Source organism: Triturus cristatus, chromosome 7 (assembly GCF_964204655.1).
Source record: "Triturus cristatus chromosome 7, aTriCri1.1, whole genome shotgun sequence".
In the NCBI taxonomy this organism is placed as follows: domain Eukaryota; kingdom Metazoa; phylum Chordata; class Amphibia; order Caudata; family Salamandridae; genus Triturus; species Triturus cristatus.
In genome coordinates, this window is record NC_140590.1 from 914687932 (window position 1) to 914711586 (window position 23655).

Below are 23655 nucleotides of genomic sequence, written 5' to 3' on the forward strand. Positions count from 1 at the left end.
GCTGCATTACAGCGTTGTGATTGGTCAGGGAAGCCTGAGTGTTTCTTTTCCAGTCCAGTGGAGGGATGATGCAGAGAAACGGCGGAGGAGAGACAAGACGTGGTGAGAAGGTACGCTTTTTTGGTGGAAAGAGCTCCTAGTCTCCTCACTCTTATTTTTTTATCTTTTTGAAGTTTTTAGAAACTAAGGATCACAAGAAGCTGGAACCCATTGGCCATCCAGCACTGGAATGTCAAGGGATATCCTTGATGGTTTCACACATTCCTTGCTTGACATACCAAGCAGGCTTCGATGCCTAGCTCCAGATCTGATCTGATCCTCATGCCCTTTGGGATTATTCTGGTGTCAATACTAGCATCCACCTTATTCAGCATCTACATGTGACCCGTGTGACCTACTGAAGGGAATTAATGTCTCAGAAGGCACCAAGCTCTGTCTTCACCACCTGACTCAATGCCTGGATGCTATCCTGTGTAGGGTGTCGAGCCACTTTCTTAAATGTTACAGAACCAAGACTAACTTTCTCCTACTATTTCTTTTCTTAATTGCTTCTTAAGTGGATTGTTATCCCTCCCAATTAACTTCAGGGAGCTTATCTCCTGTCCGCCTTGTTTAAGTCAGTGGAGTTCACATTCGACTCTCCCCACACATTGATAAGCTGGTGTTGGCCTATTTTTCCTTTTTACAACTTCCAAGATAAATGAAGCCTTTCCTTCCAGATATCCACGCCATGGTTCTACTGTTTTTCATCTCTCAACTGATATGTATGGTGTATATGTAAAGCGTACTTTCTCCCGCGAGGGTATCCTGGTGCTGAACCGCTATTCATGTCTCGAGTGGACGCTGGAGACACACCATTCTCAGGGGTCTTCTATCTTCCTCGCTCTGTCCTCTAACTACTGACCTTCACACTGCAGCCTACTAATTGACAAGGCCCTACAACTTTACCCACGTGACCCCTGTATATTTGCACCAGTTATCCCTTCACATTGGTATCTCCTTTAAAATCTGCTGCATCACCTTCAAGGTACTTGTCATGGGTCAACCCTAGTGCCTGGTGAATAAAATAAATATGTTAGGGACTTCAAGAGGTGCTACGTGGGACCTACTCCCTGTAGAAACCACAAGGTTCTGCAAAGATAAATTGCACGCCTAGATTGTCTCCTGCCAGCTCCTCCTCTTTGGAGCTTCCTGACTCTGAAGACTCGTCTAGCTCCTAACCTCCTCATGCTAATTATGAACCCAAAGTGTATTTTCGCCAGTGGGTTCTCCCTGCTCACTAATAAGTCCTCTGATCGCTTCCTGAAGTTGAATTGTTCTTACCATTTCCTCCACCCCTCTGCATGGCTTTGGGTTTGGAAACTCTTGGCTAATTTTAGGTCTATAAATCAATGTGGAGGGAGGTAGAAGAAGCTGTGATCCATTCGGCTTCCAACTGGTTATCTATAATCAAAGGGAATGGATCACTTGTACCTGTTACCAGGGTTCAGGTGGTTCTTTCCATCATTCGGTAAAAAACCCTCATTCACGTAAAGCAAATCAAGGGGTGGTATATCTTGGTTCTCCACCTTGGTTTAAGTACGTGACAGCATCATCATAGGGTTTCTTTCATGCTTCCTCCACCCGGAGGGAACCACTGGATATTACAGTAGTGATCAGAAATAAAAATACAATGTGAGTAGTGCTCGTGTAGAGTGAAAAAATTGTTTAAAAAGGAGGTTCCTCATGTTGCCTAGACCCTATTTTATTAAGTCTGGAGCATGGGAAGAGAATAAAAACGATGGTGTGCAAAGTTGGGCATATAATGAGTCCACTGCACTGTTAGTCCAAGTGATCGGTCGACATGTTTCCGCCCCTATGGTGCCCTCAGGGGTCGGGGGGCTTTCGTCAGGACCTAGAATAAAGTGTTATGTGTGGTGGAAATGGATATTTTCGAAAACCAAAGTTGGAGTTCAAGTATTTTTGCTGAACTTCAGGTAAGGTAGTACCTTCGAATTCCTAAATTCAAGGCTTCGACAGGGGACGTAGGCACGAATTTACTGCTACGAGATTCTGCAGTGTACACAACTTGTGCTGGCGCTGCCTTCCTGTTCATGTCTACCGCATTGTTGCCCTCGAATGCTAAGATTGCTTTTTATAAGTTGTAAAATTAAAAGTGACTCACTACTGGTAAAGCTGATGCTGTTGCTTGTGATGCTTTGCGTTCACCTGTGCAAGAGGGTCCAAGGTGATGTGTCTGATGAATACATCTAATGGATGGAGCCAGACAATGACGTTCCATCATCGAGCATCAAAAAAACATTGACAGCTTCATCCAAACATGCATTTTTCTGTATTGCTTTGTGCCAGTAGATCAGTGATCACCCAAACTGTGCTCTGTTACTAGGAAACTGAATCATCACTCCATTTACAATGTGCCGCAGGTCACAGTACTCTGGGTCTAGTCGCCGACTTACACAATATCGCAAACCGTTCCAGCTTGGCTCTGTGCCCCATTGTTAGTGCATTTTTCTATTTGTGTTTATTGTGTTCTGTTCTACTCTGTGAGCCACAGCCAAGGTAACCCTACTTCGTCTTCCTATATTTGTGCGTCGTCTGGAGGGGGTTCATAGGTTTTTTGCTCAAAAGCTAACAGTGACATCCCGGGTCAGCCTGTGTCGCAGGGGCATGGCTCTATTCTCCATCAGACAGAGGAGCATGCCCTTGTCACTCGGCTAATTGCATCGATGCCAGCCGGCTGCCTGCTCTGAATGCCAGACACAACGGGTCGCGCGGGTCTCTAACCAGCAGCACGAGGGCCCGGGCACAGAGAACTCTTGTTCCTGCTCAGAGACACCCAAGGAACAGCGTGAGTTCTTCTGAGGAGTCAAACGGGGGCGCATGCTGAATCCTGTTTTAGGCGCGCGACTGGCTTGTTGATGTCCACACAGAAGCTGCCTGACTGAACGGCAACCTTTGACCTCGGTGCTAAACGCCACCGTCTGTTAGGGGGCAGCTGTCCACGAGGCGCAACGCAAATGGGATTGGTAAATTCAGTTAAGGTAATTTGCAACTCAAAGAGACTCATTTATTAAACGAATTATCAATTCGTTTACAGACCCACGCATACTATTTCACACGCATGAGAAAATATCTGGAAAGATCATCTGTTAAACTGCAGATCATTGAATTATTTAATTCCAAATAAAATGAAAGAGTCAAGCAGGAAAACATTCAGCAAAATACCGAGATCTTGGAGAGCTGTTCTGTATGGAGGTGTGGTGAAAATACGAACTAGATGTTTAATTGCCCCTAAGCACGTGACATCTCAAGAATACCCGTAGAACAATGAAGAGTGCTTAGCTGTGATTCTCTTTAAATTCATTTTTAACTTTGCTCATCAAGAATTCGCCAAAATGATAGTTAAATACCTGGAAAGCATACATCAATAACGTTAATGTAAGTTTCCTAATTATGGTTTTTGAGATTGGCATCCAGGGAAATGTTTGTACCCAGTGATGCCTGACACTGTACTATTTTCAGACATCCTACTGCGAACAAGCTCTGAAAATTCAGCAGATTTATTTCAAAATGATAATCATAACCAATTGGTGATCTTGTTTCACATGGCAGCACGATAAAGCAATATTGCTAATACTTTTAGAGGGAGAGATGTGGCGTAGCGGCCAGAGCAGCTGAATATGGCTCACGTATCGATCCCTGGCGGCAGCTCAGCTCAGCATCATGTGACTGGGCAATAGCTCACTTAATCTCCCCGCCAGCTCCCAGCGCCTTGAAACCTTAAGGGGTGATATTTTCGCGCTTTACAAATATGAATTATTATTACCCTTCCAGTGTAAATGAATTGTGCAAACCAATATACTGTGCTGTACTCCAAAGAAGCAAACCTACATGTAAACACTTCTTGTAATAAAAGATGTGCCTCTTTTATTCAGTTGATTCTAGCTATGTTTTAAAACTTGTCTACAGGTCCAGGTGTTGACTGTTCACACTACAGAGCCACTAGAAAAGAGCCATTCAAGGTGGCTTTGTACACTTTGGGGCATATTTGTGAGCCCCTTTGTGTCGCCCTTGCACCATACAATGTGGTGCAGGAGTAACACAACTTAAAAATGAGATTCATGTAGTCATGCAAGGTCACATAGTGTGGCCCAGAGTAGCTTCATAAATCTCGAGTAATGCAGCGCAAATAGCTGTTTTGCAGTACTGTGCACCAGGGATGCATTTCCATGGGTGTTGCGTGGGTGTCCCCATGCAACATCCATGGAATTTTATGCATTCCCAGATTTACCAGAAGTGGTAGATCTGGGAATGCACCAAAAACCTACGCCTCCCCAGGTGAGGTATAACGAGGAGAAATATTTGTATTTCTTCTTGTTTTTTCCCTCTTTCTATGTGTGCTGCATTCTGCAGCATACATCGAAAGAGGTACAATCACCCTTACAACGCAGGCACCCTTGCATCCTGGTGCAAGGGGACCTGCATTGGCACAAGGCAGCCAAATATGCGGCAGTGCAGGGAAAAAGGTAGAAATGCACCGTATTGACAGGGCGCGTTCCTGCTCTTTCCCTGTCATGCAGTGCAGGAAGGCGACTTGCTGTGCTGCACTGCATGACAAGGCCATATATATGGTCCTATATATTTATTAAGTAAGTTCCTCACTAGGAGACATTTTAAGACTCAAAACATAAAAAGAGATGCAAAATATTTGGGTCTCATCTACACCGAGTGCCTACTTCAATTAGTTGTTGCTTTGTGAACACTGTGATGTCAACGTGAATTGTGCATGAATTAGAAACATTTTATAATTACAAAGACGTAATATTTCTTTCTGAGAACAGTATTTTGTTTTCTGCTACAGACTCAAGCACATCCACCAGTCAGTATGGCGTAATTAACACCATTCAGACACAAATGTCACCCATATAGAGTTTCCATAGACCAAACAACATATAAAAGATAACCACCTACATTTGGAAACTACCATGAGCTGTGCAAACCCCTAATTAAGGGGATACACACTACTGTGAAATCAGTTAAATCCAATAGCAATATCCTAGTGACTTTCTGTATATAGTGGACATGGATAATTTTATTCCAAGTTTAGATTTGCTAGGTCAGACCATAATACTGAAAATACTACCATACACTACTCGGTATTATGAGAGAATCATAGGTGGATTCCACAGGAATGAACCACATGCACAATTATTTCACAAGATAGCGTGGCCCCACACTGAGTAACTGTTATCATAAAATTGATATGTAATACAAATTCTACTTAACAGTTGCCCGGGAAGACACATTTGCTCTACGTTCAAGTGTTTCTCCCACATTTAAGAAAGCATCTGAAGCTTGCCAAGTGAGAAAAGTAGAGATAAAAAATCACACAGTGTGCGGAAGGCATCCATTTTCGTTAGCCAGTGGAGTAGATACCTTCAAATAAGTTGGCTAACCAAACACTTCTGGGCTAAGGTGAAATGCCGAAATATGACTAAGGGTTGTGTTACGTGGCGAGAAACAGTAAAACCGAGCCCTCGTTGACATGTGTGAAAAGGATGAGGGCCTTGTGCTGACTATTGTCAAAATCAAACTCGAATTCGACGATGTGATTTATCTAGAGCTAAGTATGAAGCACTGCATCATGTAACATGCTTCCCACTTTAAAGTTCAAAAGCAGAAACATATTGCCATGTTTATAACAAGCATCAACATATTGAATTGTTTATTACTAGTGTAATATATACTGCAGTAATATGTGCATTTCTGCATGTATGTTTTATTTTATATTATTTATAAATTCTTTACTAATTGAAGTTTTATCGTCCGTGCATTGCCACGGCCGCAGAGTCCAATAAGCTCTATACATCACATTGAATGAGTCATTAACACAGTGTGGGCGGCAGACAAGGCATATCTCTGATGATGGCATTAGACCGGGATTACAGTAGATGGTAGGTGGATGGTAGGTTAGATCCAACCAAAAATGCGAGATCTAACATCTGAAATAACACTGTCCCTCTTTGCAGATGCCAAATGAATGTTTAACTCGATATTAAGAAAAGAAAAGAAACACCAGGCTCAAGTAGTTTTAATGAAAGACATGCCTCCTTGTTGGCACACACTCTGTTTTTTGTAGAATCGTCTCCTTTTACATATTATTACAATCCCTTCTGTGACTCAGAAAGAGATGAGCAGGGGCTGGATTACATACTATGCAGTGCTTAATTTGTAAAAATTTAAAAAAAAGGTGTCAGGCCCTCATCAGGAAGCCACTGCACCTTGCACCAGTGCCTGTAACAACACAACTATTAACCATCACACTCCTCCAGGTGTGCCAAATCAGACTATTCCAGCCTCCAAAGCTAAAAGAAGAGCCTGGGCGGCATGAATTTGCCGTTTTTAATGTATATTTAACTAATTAACTGCTGGTGCTGTTCTCATCTCCAAATTACACAAACAGCGCCACCATGTGGCAGGCTGTCATAAGAGGCGCTGTTGACAATTAAGTGCCGGTGCTGAGCACCGGAATCCACCAACTCAAATTAAGCACTGGCTATGTCTTTTGTTCAGTGCCCATTAGCACCAGTGTGATATTTAGAACCATCTTTATATTGTAACTGGCGCTCTATTTTGCTACATTTTGTTTATGTCTCGTCAATGCTGCTTTTCAATCAGCAAAAACCACCGTTCAGCGATTTGCCTAAAACAAACAGTTTACCATAATAAAGTTCTTGTGCTGCATAACAGCATGGACCACCTCAAAACACATTCATGCAAAATGTCCTACCCATGTAAGATGGTAATAACATGCCAATGCAAATATGTACAGTACAGTCCAAAACATAGCACCACTTCAGGAAGTTCAGGTAATTTGGTCCCTCTGTTCTTTCTCGTTTAACGCATTTACAAGGGTTTCAACTGAAGTTGTAGCACGTGTTCCATGCATTTTGCTAAAACCTTTGGACATCTTGCCCCTTTTTGTCGCTCTCTCCATCTTACTGTTAACACCTCTTACCAAGCATTGCCAAAGCCAATAGGTCTCGTACTTTGGATATGTTTATTTTATCAATGCCTTTTGGTTATGCTGTACACCAAGGAAAGAAAACCAAAAAGATGTGGTGCTGCAGTGGTCGCGTCATTGTGTGGGTGAGTGCATGTGCCATTACACATTTGCTGTCTGTTAGGCTCGATCTAAAAAGTACTAACTAGGCAGGCCGAAATGTTTAATTGCCTGTTTAGAGACTGGCTTATTCGCTCACTAGTGGTGCCACTGAACTATGCAGACAGAAAATGTAGAAATAAAAGTAGCAGTATATGATTCCCGCTTGAAGCGCACTATCTTGACTTGCTTCTAAGCGCTTTGGTTCACTCGAAAGGTATGAGTTTCAATGCAGCAGAGGATGAATTCTCCCTATGCCAGGGCAAGCTATATCATTCATTCAAACCTAGTGGTCCCAGCCATTGCACACTCTCTGCTTTATCCATGCTCCTCATATAGGTTGCTCCTGTGCGTCAGCCTACCTTAAATAGTCTGTCATTGTACCACATATTACATTACAGCATGCCACAAACACAATGTATTTGTGCCCGACGCCATCTTGCAGATTTCCCATGTACCCCGCAAAACTCACACAATATGTCCATGTGCCCCAAACTACCCCAAACACAATGCCACCAGTTTACAGTTTCTTCAGTGTGTCCATCTACCACCTACATACATTTCTGTGCGAATGCCACTAATTCACTAACTGCATCACTACCATTGTGCCGCAGCCTAGTTCAGCTCAGCCTGTCCATATGTTCTAATCTATCTCACACAGTGTATCAATGTGTAATTTGGCTTTGTCTTTAACCCTATTTAAAATTGCTTTCCAATTGCTTCTAAAAGTGACGTTTATCTTTTTTTATCATCAAACTGTACAAATTAGGCACACTTGTTACATCGCAGTGAATGGCAATACATGCAAGAACTCTAAAGAATCTTGGAGACGCACAGGAGCTCTAGCAAGATGCAGCAAACAAATTACAAATCAATGCCGGAAGACTAAGCAAAGACTAAACTCAACCAGTAACCAAACATGAGAAATGCAAAAGAAAGAAAACACTTGAAAAGAAACAGTACAATGGACAAAGACAGTGACAATGACAATATATGCTACGTCTTGCAGCTGATAGTCAATCCGGCAAATAGCCATATTACTGAAGGCTTTGGACCTTGATGAAGATGCAGTGAGTCCATTTGTCAGAATAATAGAGGCTTTCTTCTTATCCTTCACATAGCTCTGAGTTTAAAATCTCACCCTTAGAAATCATTCTTCATCGTGTGACCTGGTTTTTGAGCACCAAAGGGAAACTTAACTGTCCAACTCCAGATCATAACAAAAGCAAAATCTTGTTTGTGATCCCTAGAATCACGGAAAGGTGAGATTTTGCCCATGTAAACCAGATTTACTTGCATGGAAAATCCGCCACTAAGGTGGAATTCCTGAAGGAACAAATCAACTTTTGAACATGAGATTGTTGGTACTCTGGAGTGTGACAACTTGAAAAGGTCTGAAAATCAGTACACCTGAGGGTACTCCTAAACATTTTGCAGGTAATTCCCCACCTGGAAAGAGGCCGTCGAGCCGCTCATGATAAGGTCCTGAGTAAATTGGCTTTCAGCGTGTGAACGGGACTGGAACATGCTAAGAATTGATGGGGTTTAGAGGAAGGAGTTTTTCCACATGGACGAATATTTGAATAATGAAGAAAAATAAAGTTCCTTAATTTCAATTCAGTTTCTCATTTTCACACGGAGAGATGCATTCCTGCACATTGCACACTGGATATGCACGTGGGTACTCTTAGGAGTCAGTGACAAACACAGCTCCTTTGGAATGCTCCTGGAATTCTGTGAAAATCTCTGAAAAGACAGAAATGTACTCAGAAGTTGCACATTAGCCTACATTAGTAAGTTTCTAGAGCACACTTTCCGGAATGAATCGAGCCCAAAGTGAGGAAACAAGCTAAATCTCTGAAGTGGTGGGCAGTGGTTTATTTACAATATTCAAACCCCTATCACTAGGTCCACAATCAATTTAGTGTTGAAAACATTTCAAAATGCAGACAGGTGGTACTGATACTTTTTTTTTTTTTTTTTTTACATATTAACGAGAAAATAATTACAAAAAATAAAAAAATGAGCATTTTGTGTCTGCAGTTTGAAATATTACTTGTTTTTCAGTGTAGGTGGAAAGTACAGAACGTACAGTAGAAGAATCCATCCGATATTTGTTTCAGTCAGTCTCTGCCACCTAGTTGCATTAAGACCATTTAGGAGACAACGGCAAGGCTTATTAGGTGTTTAGAGATTTGGAAAATCTTTCACTGCGTGAGAAAGTGGCCGGTTTGGTGACATCACTGCGGCAGTGCAACCAAGCATTTCGTGCTGCATGCGTCATTCTATGAAGACGACTGTACTGAGATTTTATGGGCATGGCTAGCATTGATGCATAGTCATCTTAGGCCGACATTAGGACTATCTTCATGAATAATTCATGCAGAAGTGAAAAGGGAAAACCCATAATCTTGATAAGAATTTGCAGGCTATGAGCCCCTGAATTCTTGCATCTCTCAACGGAACGTACCATCAATTCTTAGGCCAGCTCTCACCCTTTCTTTGCGACAATAACTATCCTTTCCATAAAGGAAGCCATCACCGTACCAACATTCCTGTATTTTCTTGATTTCATTTTAATGATTGAAAGTAAAAACCACCACCCGTCATCCCATATCGAGATCAGGATTATCACTGCATTTGTTCAGTACTCTATATCCAAATTGAGTTCTCACCCCACCTGACTATCCAAAACAATTTCCTTAATGAAAATATCTCCATTGTCCAGACTGGGATTGATAAAACTTCCGCTGGATACATTCATGGTCTCGATGAGTGCTCACTGGCTGGGAGAGCGCATTGTGAAAAGATTTGATTTGGTGTAGTTTAGGGGCCATTAACAGGAAGTTCTCTGCATGAAAAAGATTGTAGTTCATTAGAATAGAGTACGCAGGTATAAGGGGTCTTGTTCATTGTTTCTTTGGTGGCAACATGTGGAATAGACGTGTCTGTATGGCATGACTGAGGGCCTTTGGCAGTCCTGCCAAGTGTCACGCATCAGGCGTTAGACTAACGCATTTCAGTGTGGTGCTCCGCATCACCGCACTGAAATGCATTGTCACGCATATTTGCATGATATGATTGCTGTCATTGAAGCCTGCAAACCTGTGTGTAGCAGCTGGCAGCATGCCGCCGTGCACGCTGCGCCCTCAGGCTTGAAACGGTCTGTTGTAGTTGGCAGGACTGCCAGCTGAGAGATAAGGCCGCGCTGTCAGTGGTATAGTGTATTATATTTATGCAATTTTATTTCCCCGGTGCCGCGCTGCCTGCGCAGCTCTGAGTCACTTGACGCAGCTTCGAGACAGCCTGACATCACAGCCAGCCCGGTAGTATCCCCAATAGCTGCTAGTACTACTGAGGCTATCAGTTTGTTTGAATACATTAGCTGTGGCGCTGAGAGGGGACGTCACATCCTGCCTCCTGATAGACCAGGGGTCTCCAACCTTTTGAGTAATAAGAGCTACTTATGTTACACGAAAATCATTGTGAGCGACTAGTATTATTAGTGCTATAATAGTAACCACAGCCAACAGATTACTTTGTCCATTTGGAATGCCTATGTGTAGGAAATACATGCCAGCCACAGTTGCAGTGCCCCTGGCACAAAAGTAATCATATTAGTAATAAGTCTCCACACATGATTTATCACTCAAAAATCACCTTTAAATATATTTTGAAAATTCAAGCTACTTTTCTCCACACATCAGCTTGTGAGTTCTGAAAATACACATATTTTTGCCATGGATTACTCAATTTTGTCATACATTAATTCAACCAAACAAAAAGTTACAGTTTGGAAGGCTGTGATGCACACGGGAGAACTACTGACTAGGAGCTGGTGAGCTACCAGTCGTTTACAACCTACTCGTTGGAGAAGCCTGTGCTAGACAGAGTGGCATGGGGTCCAGGAGTATGAAGGCCCGCGGCTCAGGAGTTTGCGGGCGACATTCGCGGCCGCAACCATTATGGCGCTCCCGGCTCTGCTGGCATCAGCCGATGCGGTCTCCAGCAGTGCTGAGTGCAGTGCTAGCACAGGCCGGACCATCCGCAGACAATTCAGTATTGCTGAGGCCAATCAGGAAAGTGCAGTGCAGGGCATGGTCGGAGTGATGACCTATGACCGACCGTCACACGTCTGGTTCGGTAGCAGTGGCAGCCAGGAGAGGACTTGGACAGGCTGCCTGAATGCACCGGCGGCAAACTGAAATTGATTGCTGTGGAGGGTGGCGTGAGGCAGCCTGCTGCAGAGTCCATCGCCAAGACCAGAAACACAGCACTGGGTCTGACTGGATTAAGATCTGATCACCAAGAACAGAGTCAAGTAACTAAAGTAGTTACCACTTACCACCCCCACCCGAGTGTCTGTCAGAGTACTAGGTTACTGCCCTTCAATTCCTGGTCCTGTGCAGTACGTTTAAGATCTTCGTAAGAGTTTCTCGTTGCTAAACGAGTGTATATTCTGATATTTTTATGCTTCCCTCATCATGATTTTGCTTTCGAGAAACTGTCACTCGTAGCCCCTGAAATGACCCTCGTAATTACACTGAAATTATGCAAATGTCACACATAGCAATCTAAAACCTTGGCAGCTACGCTTTGGTGCAGTAAAAGCTTGACATGTGGTCATCCTCAGCAGTGCATAAGTGCCAGAAAGCATGGCATAATGTCTGAAAATCTGGACTCTCCTCCTATCGCTTCATACTTTGGTTCCAGGAGGCGTCAAAAGAGAGCCACATTTAATATAAAGCCAGAGAATTACTAAACTGCGCAGTAGAAGACAATACACAGGAAACGTCAATAAATAAGCTGAGGCTTAGCACCAGAAAGAGAATTGACTCTAGCAGGCTGTCACCGTATTTCGATATTCCAGCTCGAAATTCGAGCCCTAGCTTGAGGGAAAAATACTCAATAGAAGAAAAGAAGGTCATCAAATGGACAACCTACCAGCTGCAAAATATCCCCCAAAAATGGGAATAAGCTGCATCAAGAGATTTTACCTTCAGAAGAAACAAACATTTGCAAAGCTAACTGTTTTTGTCTTTTAATTTCATGCTTTTTGCCAGTGATCTTCAGGATCAACAAAAAAAGAAGTTAACCGCCAACGCAATGATAATCGCACAAGCACACATGTGCAGCATGACGCATCGGTGGCTGCAGCGTGCATTCATAAGTCCCTCACCACGCTTGCACATGTCTGCAGTATGATGCTACGGCTGCCATGTTTATCTTTTGTATTTGCCTAAGATGATGGACTCATCTTGCCGCAGTAAAGTAAAAAATTATAAACAAAATGAGTGAAAGCACATTATGCAGAGAAGAGTGGCCCAGTACCTAATTACACCTGCTGGGCTCAACAAAAAAGGGAAAAAAATAAAATTAACAAAAAAAGCAACAGGGTGTGGAGCAATAGTGGATGGACAAGGACTGGGAGGCAAAATAAATGCTGCTGAGCTGTGGATCAATGGCGACAAAAGAGGGGAAAGCAAGGAAACCTGCATGGGGGTGTGAAATAAATATATATATTACAAAAAGGGGGATGCGAGGATTGGGGATATCAACAAACATACATGCGGCGGAGCAGCACGGAGAGCGATGGGGTAGAGATGTGAGAGGGAAGAGGGCATGAAGGGAAGCACAAAAACACATGAACGCCTATGGAGTGCTGAAAGAAGCAGAAACAGTAGACCCTTGATGCGGAGCTGTGAAAGTCATCCACTCACAGAACGGTAACAAGGTATGCTCCATGAGAGGAAGAAACATAAGAAGAGGAAGGATGGACATTAAATAAGAAGCAAGGAAATGAGATTTAAAAGAAAGCCAAATACCGTAAGCAATGGGCTCACCCACACGTTCTAAGTGATGGTATTGTACAAAACAAGCCTTCGTTGACAGACAGCTAAAAGCTGTCTGTAAGTGAGACTTAAAAAATATGAGCTGCAGCCAGAACCACAGACAGAGCTATCTATCCTTGCAACTGCTTGGCCAGGACCAATATTATCTTTGCACAAGCAACTTGGATTCATTTTATCGAGGCAGCGTAATTATGGGCGGTGTGAGTAAAACTCAAGGAAGGGCAATTGAGGTGTTAAAGGTGATTTTTTAACCTTCCTACTGCTGCCCTGTCCTCACAGATTTGCCTGGAATTCAGGCTTTGTAAACAGGCATTAATAGCAGAAGCCTGATTTCCGGGATACTAGTTGAGCACGGCTGACCCGGGGTCATTAAATGAATTGATTCACTGCGGCATCCTTCATATAACTCTACCATGAGAACACTACTTGAGGGATGCAATGGAAGCCATGGAGATGCCGATTATTCCACTCCCCAATATTTCTCCCCAATGCTAAAATCCACAAGGTCTTAATCGTGGGCCGCAGATATCCATGAACTGTCCCTGAAGGCTCACGTCAACTTATGAGACTCCCTATATCAAAAATCAGGGAGAGCCACATCCTTAGCCTCCCACATGAAAAGTTTAGTCAAGAAAGAGTTATTGAGACTGAGATGCGGGCTCATCGCTTTAAAGGCCTACAAATTCGGAAGACTAACTGGGACTTTTGATCAGCAGTGCCGGCTCTGTCATTTCCCGAACAAAAGCCTAGCACACATGGTATGTGTTTGCCCAGTTTAAAGAAAATCATAGGGGCTTTTGGCTGAAACCGTTGTTTTGTAATCTCTGCAATACAGCTATTCTTGCTTTCCTGAGTGATACGAACTCACAGCTATCAGCCCGGGGCGTGAAATTCCTAAACGAAACTCAAAAACTATTGGCCCCAGCAACAAATTCCTAAGTATTAACGCTTTTAATTGAGGAATGGCCGGAAAACTATTTTTTAGAATCAGTTTTAGTTTAATCTTAACCCACGCTCTTGCATTTTGTGGAAATTGGTCTTTTCCGAGCCACTTGATAGTCTTTTTTACATTTTTTGATTACTTGTTGTTTTTTATAATGTCTCACTATATTATTGTGTTTCTTATATTGTGACGGTTTTTAAGAACTTGAAACAATACAATCTATCTATCTATCTATCTATCTATCTATCTATCTATCTATCTATCTATCTATGAAGGGCACCTATCATCCTATTAAGATTTTTAAAAACATCTTGCTTTGATACACTGCTTCATACTATACTCCAGCTGGTTCTAGGCACAGTGAATAACATGTGTTACTTTTACCAACTTAATGGTGCAAGACGTACCAACTTAAGAATGATAGAAGGCGGAGTCTGCCTGGCCAAATTTGAACTTGTGATGAACAGATCATAGCAGTTGTCTGCTAGAGCAGTGCCTAGCTGAGCCCTCTTGCTATGCTTCACTTCCTTATCTAGATAATTAGATGCTCTATTTACTAAGTCTTGATTTCACTGAACAGGAAAAGATTCAAACTTTTAAAAAATGAGTTAGCATCTGACTTAATATAATTCGTCTTACTTTTGCTACTTGTTGGAACTGACACGTGAAATAGGGAGAAGCTTACACTTTTCAAATATTTACGCCTACGCAGATAGCAGCTTATTGTTTTGCTGAAGAATATCTCAAACACGTGCCTTGCAATAATGATAGGCCTAAATAACGCAGAGCAGATTTCTGCATCTTAAAAAGATTCCACATATTCGCAACTGAGGCTGATTTGCCTGACACTTGGTAACTTTAATGTAAATGTAAATGAGTAAAAGCAATGAATCTATGCGTCTTAAACTGTACTGAATGTAATGTTTGCCGAATAATCCTGCTGGTACTATGTCTAATGATAGAGCGCCAAGGTGACTCAGAGGTTGAACTTTCCTTTGCAAGCAAATGAGAAGTGAATGAATACAGATGACATAAACCAAAAAACACATACTTAAAATAAGTCTTCGTGGTCTGCGCTACCATTTTGTAAACCGGGCCTACGAATATTAGTCCTAACAGTTACAATTATTGTGAGGATGTCATGTCTATTTATTTGACATCAGCCACAAGCGATATTTGCTCAAAAGGCTTCCCACGCGACTTTCCATCAAGTCTGTATAGCTGCCATCTATCTTTGTAACTGTAATCAATCTATCCCACGCAGACATCACCTCACACTCCTATTCACCCAGAAAAGAGTTATACACCTTACCATTTAGCCAACTATTTCATATGTCCATCCACCCAAAACTATCTTCTCAAACACCTATCTACACAGAAAACCCTACTAACCTCATGCCCACTTAAAAACAGTGCTACTGTCCCTTCCATTCAGTCACCAAATGCAGCCAAATGAGCATCGGAAGGCCTTCTCTGCTAGGAAATAATCAAACACCCCTATCCAACCACAGGCTTGTTCTAAAGTCATGGCCAAACAACATCAAGCCAACCTCCTGTTCACGCAGGGCCTCATTCTGCACCGCCACACACCCACTAATCATCAGAACTGTCCTCTCGCCACCAGGAGAACCTCACCAAAATGACCTTCCTTCTGTGAACGATGCAGCACCTCTATTCAAAAACCATTCCATACCACTTGCCACTGAGACACTCTTTTAGCACTTCAACTGAGCCATCCCCAGGGTTTGACTACAAGTGTGGCCCATGCAGGTAAGAGGGGTGGGGAGTGGGTTGTAGTCGAGAAATGACAACAAGGTAAACTTTTTTTTTTTTTTTAAATGAAAACCACCTACCTTGCGCTCGCTGCATCATCGAGTCGGCGATGCAGCGAGCGCATGGTAAGTGGTTTTCATTTTTTAAATTTAAGTTTACCTCGTCGTTGTCTGTCAACTCCCACCTTCCCCCCCCCGCCCCATTGCTCTTACCTGCACAGGCCACGCCTGTTGGTCTACTGAATATCGTCACCAGCAATATTGTGGTAAAGTAATATTGAGGACAGAATATCCAATGGTACGTACATATAGGGAAGTATAAATTCACTGTGCCTAACTCCACATTTACATGGTTTGAAATTATATGTACCACGTAGGTACGTATATGTGGCGTTCGGTTTAGAAAATCTAGACTTATTTACCTGTCGATATTTTTTTTCGATAATTTGTCCTTTCTATTTTGTCCCACCCATACAGTGGGTTCAGCATTCGGGGTGCACACCATCGCAAGCACCTATTCATTTAGACACCATACCTCGTCTTAGCCACAGAGGACACGATTGCTTCACGTCCTACCACTCTACCCAAGCTGGCATTCACCCGTTCATCTCCAGTCTCTGTTCAACCACAGCGTCACCCGAAATCATTATTCGCCAGAAAGACTCCCACTCTAGCCATCTCAATACCTCTCCACGCAGACAACCATCTCAAATGTCTTTCTGTCCATGTAATTATCCGCACTCCACTTAAATCCCCCCAACACACTCTCCGTTCAGAGATCCGTCCACACCCCACTCCTTCTGAACAGACCTCGCAGCTATTGTCCAACTTCCTGCCTTCAAGGCTAGATTAAGATTCCACCTTATGTACAAGAATCCCGCCAAAACGTCCTAGCGTGCACGTCTCCGACCGGCATGCTATCTGAGAGCAAATGATAAACGAAGCGTGAGCATGTACGCATGTAACGTGCTCCTCTCTCGTCTTACAATATTAGCGCGGGGCACACCCCAGTCGCCGCCATTTTGGCCTATGTAGGAAACCTTCATAAAGTATTAGAATATGTAACAACATTCGAATGTGTTCTTTTTTTTAAAGCGTTTACGTTCAAAATAATATGGATGCAGCATAAATAAACACGGCTTGGACATGAATCTTTTCACTCGGGCACACCGGGCTTTAAACTAGCAGAACAAAAAGCAAAGGCAATGCAAGCACTAACGCCAGTGTCAATGTGGACACAGTTATTTCAAAGCTGTTCCACAATCACAGACAGGTTTTATCCTCTGCATGACTTATTAATGTGACGTTGCTGGTCTTGCTTTCACAGTAATAAGACTCGAATACTGCCGACTACAAGGTAAAATGTCACTGGTATGGCGAGAGACATATGGGGAAAACCGCCCAATGCATTGTGCATATCACGACAGATGCTCGTACACCCGTTACCAGCGGTGGTCGCTGCATCATGCGTTTTTTTTTTCTGTGTGTCATTTCTATTTTTACGTTTAGTTTATCAAACGATGTATTTGATAAATGTTTATTCAGAAATGCAAAAATCAATAGAGAGGAGTATTTTGTGGACCTGTTTTGGGACATGTTAAAAGCTGCAGGTTTACATGTCCTTGGTGAATTAATTTGCGCTTTTGCACATCGAGTCCACAAAATTCTTGCATGATATTTACAAAATCGGTATATTCAAATTATAGTTTTCGTACCTTGTATGGCACGTGAGACATGCTGGACTTTATTTAAATTCTTAAATGTAAGGCGCTATTATTATTTTTTCACTAGACAAGAACCCATTCTATTGACATTGGAATAATTAACTACTCAGTCAGCACTGAAGCATTTACAAGCTGCAGAATGAAGGTTACAATCAGGTGTCACAGTGGGCTCTTAGTAAAAACATGCTATTATATATTTGAGATGGAACCTGGCCCCAATGCAACTAGCTTCTAAGCACTGCGTCTTTTACCATTGACTGGATGGCAGACAGAAGATTGGCGTGAACTCCTTGCCGAAGATCACACATGGAGTTTGCCAGTGGACTGACCTGAAAGATGAACCTTGCTCCTGTCTCTGCGGCTTGTTCTTCAGTTACTGCTGATTCCAGCACACCTGCAAGATCCCGGAGCTCAGAGGGCACACTTTCTGTTCTGCTTTCTCAAACTCCGAAGCAATGTTTAATTAAAAAGCCATCCCCTTGGGTGTTCTGGCGGTGACCTGCGAGCAGGAATTGTGGTTTCTTCAGGGTCTACTGCCTTTCAGATCTGCCACTGTCACATTGCATTTGTCAGGCCTACCCCGAGTGTGACAGGCTACATGCTGTAACACTCTCACGCTATGGGGCTTGGCACACTGTGGCCAAACAGGAAACAGGCAGCAATAGACCAGCGGGCTGTTAATCATCCTGTATGACAACTAGCAGGTGAGTCTATTCAAGGGGCGCGCCCTCGAGGGGTGGAGAAGCAATGGGAAGGTATAGGGTCTAACCCCTCGCACAAGTGTCACTGGGATCATTCTGCAGCCATGTCATCTTCTCGAAAAAAGCCCCTTTCTGGATGTCTACATGCATGTGGATGCTGCATATCGAGATTTGTGTTTCTGTATGTTGTATGGTGTTTCTTAGCATGATCTCTCTCCAGACAGCTTACCTTGTATGTAAGCAAGACTTCAGAAGTACCCAGCTGCCAGGGTGTCTCAGCGAGTTAAACCAGTTGCCGCTTGCTTATGTATTGATCTATAGGTCAAAACTTCAGACGCTGGTGACGTCAACCCATTTTTCGGGGATAGGTGCATTTAGTACTGTTAATTCATGAAATAGTACAACCTGTTATTTAGTGTGCACCCAAAATGCATAATTGCTATAGAAAAAGTAAGCACCTATTGACACCATGTTCTAAAGGGGAATGTACGCTCACTGCTGAACTATAACTAAGAAGGCAACCCTCCCATTGTTTAACACACTCTACTGTTTAACAACAGTTTGCAGCAGCATAAGGTGAGGTCAAGTAAGAGACACACACAACATACAGTGCGCCATCTTGGGTTCCAAAGAGCTTTATGTGTCATATACCCCACTACCCGCAGACCAAAGGCCTAGAGTGTCTGAGTGACGGAATGGGTCAGCCCAATATTCCTTGGGAACCCTGTAACCAGCTTTGCCATGCTTGAGTTCTTCAGCCTCTTATTCCTGGAGAGGTCACATGACTATAAGCGCATGAGGCTTCCTTCCGCATCTCCTTATCATGATGATTGCTAATATGTACCTCTTTATATGCCACATTTGTCTATATCATTTTTGGGGAAACAGGATCTCTGGTCCGTGGAATGATGTGCCACTCTACAGAGGCCTGCCTACTATTTTCTAACTCAGAGTAAACTTGGTGTAAATCAGGGGCATAACACAAGCCCCTGCAGCGCAGGAGGTCCCGACCCTTCAGGGGCCCCATTCAGCCCAGGGCTAATAAATAGCAGTGAGATATGGGAGACTCAGGGTCCTCTATTCACATTCTGCGGGGCGGCCCCATTACTTTACCTCACGCCACTGGTGTAAATATCCCCTCCTTTGGGCTGATTTCCCCAAAGAAGCAAAATACAGGCAGCAAAAACTCCTACATTTTTCCAGGATGAGCCGCACTCACTGTTTAACAACTGAGCTGATCACAGTCAGAATATCAGAAAAAAATATAGTGCGGACAGAATATTGTGTCAAAAATATCCAAGAACAAAATATTGTTAACAGGGAAGCATAGATTCACTATTCTCATCTCCACATCTGTAACCTTGGAGATATATATATATATATATAATCTCCAAGATACGTAGATGAGGATTTATACATCATAAAACTTTGCTTACCTATACAAACTTACCTTCATCATATTTTTGTCCTCGATATTCTTGACACAATATTTTGCCCACGCAATATTTTTTCGGATATTTTGTCTAACCACTGATCGTGGTTTATTTAAAAAAAAACGAGGGAATGATCCGTGCGGAAGGATGGCATGTACTGATGCCGGATAATAAACCGGTTCCGCATCAGCCTGCAGCAGCAGAAGGAAAAAGAGCAAGCAAAGGTGTGCACACCTATCGCATTCACTAAAGAGACTCAATGAATGCAGACCTGGAGCCTGGTCAGCAAGCACTGATAAAGCCCATCATTTTGGGTTTTGTATAGTGAAATGCTTTTTAAGCAAGCAGCAATAGCACAATGGGCAGAGTTCTAGAGCTTAGGTCTGGGTGAAACTGAAATTGTGCCTGTGCGCTTCACATCATTTGGGTTACACTTGTTACGTCAAATTTCCACAATTACATCACTTCTCATAATGATGTGCTGTTCGTAAACATGTACAGTGAATGGGGCAATTTGCCGTAATTGACGTAAAAATTGACTGCAAATGCACATGAACAACAAAACGAGAGCAGCTGTTGTTTGCAGTGCACTTGTTTAAATGGATCGGCGCAAAATAACGACAAGCAGATTCATTTCATTGTAAAATAGAGCGCAAAATGCCAGATTTGCTTTTCTCGTAATTTATGAGCAACTTCACTTGATTTTGCTGCAATTCTGCATAATTTCACAACAACAAATTACACGAATTTTGTACAACACACGCACACACCGGTGCAAGATCCCATCACACAGACAACAGGTGCAGCACAAGCATTAGAGGGTTTTATCTGTCGGTGACTTTCCGACTTCCGTAATGGTAGAGCGGCTTCCAAGGCAACCTATCAGTATTCAGAGCAAGGAATACCCTGGAAAGGAATTCAAGGCAGAAAGCAGCACCCACCCCCATCATACAAGCCTTTATTTATGCCTAATTCTGAGACGTCCAGCTGTAATTGAACGACCATTAATTCATTTATTCAACGGAAGGTGACTGGGAAGGGTAAAGGCTTTTTGGTGCATTTAAACACGTCAAGTGCTTCCTTATTAAATCTTCGTGTACAGTATTTCTCTGTCACAACGTCCCAAGGTGATTTTATGCCACAGTCAATCAACACAAAACGAGCCTTTTGCCAGTTCGTGTCTTGAAAAATTGTCTTGTTTCAACATAAGTGGATTATCTGCTCAAATAAGTAGAGTGCAACAGAAAAGGAAAGGAACAGCCACATGAGAGAAATTATTTTATATTTTATGATAGTGATTGATAATTAGTCACGAAAGCCATTGGTGGCCATTTTGTTTCGGTTTCTACGGTGAGATCCAGCTCCCGACAGAACAATTGTCCACGGCAATATTGTGGGACTGGAACAGTGTGGGATGGCACTTAAGGGACTCTGAAACAAGCAACAAAGAAGAGGACATTTTCACCAATGATTTCACACATCTCCATTCATCTTAGGGGCCTCATTTACAATATTTTGACGCACGGCTGTGGAGCAAGCCTTCCTGCTATCCTGCGTCAAAATAAAAGAGCAGGGATGCGCCTTACCTACAAGATACAGCGCATTTCTGTCCTTCTCCCCTGTGCGCAAACAGCAGCCATCACAACTCCGTTGCATCATTTTGCAAGGGTGCCTGCGCTGAGGGGATGATTGTTTTTGTGCAGGAAGGGACACCTTCCTGCACAAAAACAATCATTAAAGGCATTTTCCCCTTAGAAAGAGTAAAAAACAAGGGGAAATAAAAGTATTTCTCCTTGTTGTGCCTCCTTACGCCTACCCTGGGAGGCATAGGATTCGCACGCATTCCCTGGTTCACAAGATGTTGTAAATCTGGGAATGTGGCAAGTTCCATGGATGTTGTGTGGGAACACTCACAGCAGCACCCATGGAAAACCCCTTTCATGCAGAGTTATGCTTGAAAGGGAAGCATATTTACAAGGTTATGAATAGTCATGCAGGGTGAATATGGGAAGCCCATTGCGATGCCGGTGCATCAATAAAAGTGACGCTATGGGCCTGTAAATAAGCCCCTAAATGTGGAAATGTTCAACTTGGGCTCTCTGAAAATCTCAACCCAAGTGCACTGAAACAGGACTGGAGGATTTTCAATTAGCAAAGTGGTGGCCTCTTCCTGTTTCCGAGCATTGCTAATTGCAGCTAATGCACTGGGCCAAGAGAATTTCAGAGTTAAGCGTATGCGCTTTGGAAAGTACAATGTCTTCGTCACAGGCACACAGCCGTGCTCTGGAGCACCAGCTCATGCTATGGCCTTGTCCTAGATCGCATCCTTTACCAGGGTAGTGCATACTCTGTGATCAGCGTAATTACGTTAACACCGCGTGCGCGGGTGCGTTCCGGTCCAGCACACTGGTGCAGAATGTGTAAACAATGCAGCCAGAACGCACAGTTCTCTATTACAAGGAAAATCTTCTTGTGACAAGAGCAAGTGTCAAGTCTGCCAAGAAAGCAAAATCCAATTTATTTCTCGAGCTATTTCAAACATTCTGGTAAAAACTAAAAATAAAAAAATAAACACATGTCATGAAAATTCAATATTTGCATTCTGTCTGTTCCTAAAGATCCCTAATTGCGGCAGATATTATAACTGATCATAATGGGATAATGTGATTTTCCCAGGATCACACAATGCTGTCAGTTGGGCAAGCTAGCATAAGATCATGTTTTTTTACATCAATCTACAGCTTACAGCTGGTGGCGCATAGTTAACTATCTTTGTTCCGCCATCCAATGACCTCCTTCTCATCTGATTCCCTCACTACCACCCTCCAATGGTGCCCCTTCCCTCCATTGCCCTCTTACATGTACTTCATTTATTTTATAGTGCTACTCATATCAATGTACACCACACACATATTATAGAGAGACAATGAATCATACACGTGTAAATCGATGTATAGGAGATGTTACGTGAGTCAATGATAACTGCAAGGTGCATGAGTAACACGTCATTCCTGGTGGTAGGCAGTGTATTTTAAGAGTGCTTGCTCTGGGGAAGCACAAACAAAAGGATCTCTGTGACAAAAGCAGTAACCTACTGAGCTATCTACATACAATTTTGTAATGTGCATGGTACTCCTGCTGTGCAGCTGGCACATTAACACTCTGTACTACTTTATGGTGAGTCATAACCATGACCAAACAAAAGTCCATCTCTGCAGCAGCCACATTAATCACCAGAGTTAGCTTGTTATTTTTATTCTTGCCTGAAAATAGCTGAGCGCATAAGGAAATCTGCAGCAAGTGCTTCTAACTCCATCAGAGCGCCTCCCCCACCCGAGCTTTACCACCCTAAAGGCGCTGCTAGGCACTAGATCACATATCGTTCCTGTTGCTGTCACAAGTGAAAACAAGATCTTATCTGAGTTATGAACTACCTTTGCTCTTTAGGCCCCTACCAATTGCCTCTGAAGATAATAATGCATGTTCTCTCATATTCGATTTACTTTCTTAAATCCTAATTATGATCCAATTTTTTTTTTAAACCAACATCTTCATTATTATGATTTGCTCAGCATATATCCCTTTCGCCGCACACTGTGACACGGTCAATCTATTTTGTTAGAAAATGCAGGTGCAGTTCATTTTTGGTGTAGGCTTCTATTGAGCCTGTCTTCTGGCGCATCAAGAAACAGAGACTGGACGAAGAATCCCTAAAATGCAAATTAAACTCTTCTTGAGTAAGAACACCCTGATGGTTTATCTGAAATGCAGCTTCAGGTGCATCCTTGGAGAACAATGGGACCGAGGAGGGTAATGTGGTGAGAAGGAATGCATTTAAGGATTAGAGACAAATCAAGCTGCTGCCCTTTCCAAAGGGTCTCTAATAAATATAGACCCCTAGAGTTTTGTAATGAACCTGAAGGCAGTGGGAGCGAGCCGTTACCGCCGACGAGTCAGCCCGCGGCACCAGATGCAAGGAGGACTGCTGGCGCTCGTCTCTCTTACCGTCCACTCTACTAGGCAGGGCTTTAATACCGGTGTATACCCACAGATCACTGTAATCATGTG

At 42.9% G+C, this 23655-nt stretch overlaps 1 protein-coding gene across 1 annotated transcript in view; it reads right to left on the reverse strand.

Moving 5' to 3' along the window:
• The window catches only part of SLIT3 (slit guidance ligand 3), a 1010870-nt gene that overhangs the window by 448611 nt on the left and 538604 nt on the right, over positions 1-23655 (reverse strand). The gene's annotated exons all lie outside the window — the stretch shown is intronic.